Consider the following 2,576-nt stretch of genomic DNA (forward strand, 5'->3'; position numbering starts at 1 on the left):
TAGAGACAGAGTCTCACTTTATCACCCTCCGTAGAGTGCTGTGACTTCACAGCTCACAGCAACCTCCAACTCCTGGGCTCAGGCAACTCTCCTGCCTCGGCCTCCCAAGTAGCTGAGACCACAGGCGCCCGTCACAGTGTCCAGCTATTTTTGTTGTGGTTGTTGCAGTTTGGCAGGGGCCAGGTTCGAACCTGCCACCCTCGGCATATGGGGCTGGCACCCCACCCACTAAGCTACATGTGCCAAGCCTTTTTTTTTTTTTTTTGAGACAGAATCTCACTATGTTGCCCTCCGTAAAGTGCTGTCGCATCACAGCTCACAGCAACCTCAAACTCTTAACTGATTGTCTTGCCTCAGCCTCCCAAGTAGTTGGGACTACAGACACCCACCACAATGCCCAGAGGACTATTTTTATTGCTATTATTTTTTATAAATATTTGCCCAAGCTAGATCTGAACTCCTGGACTCAAGCAATACTCAGACCTCAGCCTCTTGAGTAGCTGGGGCAACAGGCTTAGGGCACCACACCTTAAACCAAGTGCACAGGAATGAGAACCATCTGGGGAGGTGGTGACAAGTGAACAGAAGCCAGAGAATGAGAAAGGAGCTAATGAGTTAAAAAGCTGGGACACCATCTTCTAGACAGAGGGAACCACAGGCAAACACCCTAATCCAAGAACAAGATTGATGTGGTCAGGGAATAAAGAGACAAGTGAGAACTTGTCTCTGTTCTTAGGCTCGAGGAGGCGGCTGGTGTGTGGTGCATGAGAGGGAAAGTGGTATACGGTTCATTTGGAAACAGGTCAGTTCGCGCAGGGTTTGTGGTCTCAGGCAACGTGGTTTAATTTTTTTGTTTTTTTTTTTCCTGAATTCAGTGGGAATCCATTGAAGCATTTTTAGCAAGAAAGTGACATCATCTATATTTATATATTTATTTTTACTACCTCAGGCAAATGGATAAGAGATACTGTGGTTTCTTTTAGGAAACTGGTAATTCTTTTTTTAGGAAACTGGTAATTCTTTTAATTTTTTTTTAGAGAGACAAGAGTGTCACTTTGTCGCCTTTGGTAGAGTGCTGTGGCGTCACAGCTCACAGCAACCTCCAACTCCTGGACTTAGGCGATTTTCTTGCCTCAGCCTCCCAGGTAAGCTGGAGGTTATTATTTTGTGGTTATTTTTGTTGCAGTTTGGCCGAGGCTGGGTTTGAACCCGCCACCCTCAGTATATGGGGCTGGTGCCCTACTCACTGAGCCACAGGTGCCACCCTGAATGAAACTGGGTTTTGTTCCTTAAGATTCTGCCTCTGTGCCCAACAGTCTCCTGAAAGTGTTTTCTGAAATACTGCTATGGCCAGTTCATTTCTTCGGTATCATGGACCCTGAAAGAGCAGAGATGAAGCATAAGTGCCTAACTGGACCTAAATTCAAAACAGAGCCGTGCAGCTATTTGTCGTCTAGAGGCCACACGCAGTACTGAGTTCTCATGAAACTCACACTTTGAGACTTCCATAGCTGCCTGTTCGGTTCACACCACCTGAACCGACCAATAGGCTGTGACCTGCATGGACCAATCAAAACTAAGCAGCTTTGCGAATTTCATTTGCATTAACAGACCAGAGTGGGAACCTACATAGAAACTTTTCTCTATAAAAGTCCCTCCTTTTGTTTTCTGGGGTGTCCCTCCCTTTTGTAGTTAAGTCTGTGTATCCCTGTCTTGCAAGACCATTCGCAGGAATAAGGTCTTTTTCCTCTAAATTCTTTTTCAGAGGACTTTTGCTCACAGTATTTACTATTTTTCTTTTTTTGAGGCAGTGTCTCAAGCTGTGGCACTGGGTAGGGTGCTGTGGTGTCATAGCTCACAGCAACCTCAAACTCTTGGGCTTAAGCGATTCTCATGCCTCTGCCTCCCAAGTAGCTGGGACTACAGGCACCCACCACAACGTCTAGCTATTTTTGTTGTTGTCATTGTTATTGTTGTTTAGCAGGCCTGGGCTGGGTTGGAACTGGCCAGCCTCAGTGTATGTGACCAGCGCCCTAACCACTGAGCTACAGGTCCTGAGCCCACAATATTTGCTATTGAGCACCTACAATGTGACAGGCAGTCAAAAATATCTGCCCTTACTCAGGCACAGGTGCTCATCTTGTATGCTGCTCAGCAAGATGATGTGGGAGGATTACTTAAGCCCATGTATTCATGGAGCTTTTTTTTTAAAGATGTTATTTATTTATTTATTTAAAACCATGCATCCTTTTTATTGTTAAGTCATAAAGAGGTATCAAAATTAAAGGCAAAACATTACAGAGTAAGACTTACCAAAACTACTAGGAGCATCAAACGAAGTGAAAATGGGAGGCACGGGCAATATGAATTAATGAACATGGGAAGGACAAGGATGGGGAAAACAGTGAGCATGTGCTGAAGATACTAGGGGGAGAGGATCTGGTGAAAATTTTGATCTAGATAAGTGCCTAGGTAAAGAAATAGTGGGATAAGATTTCTAAACCCCTACTATATGCGTAAGAGTTATCCTTGCCGGCTCGGCGCCTATAGCTCAACCGGCTAAGGCGCCAGCCACG

Source organism: Otolemur garnettii, unplaced genomic scaffold (genome assembly GCF_000181295.1).
Source record: "Otolemur garnettii isolate 467f Iridium unplaced genomic scaffold, OtoGar3 scaffold00040, whole genome shotgun sequence".
Lineage (NCBI taxonomy): Eukaryota > Metazoa > Chordata > Mammalia > Primates > Galagidae > Otolemur > Otolemur garnettii.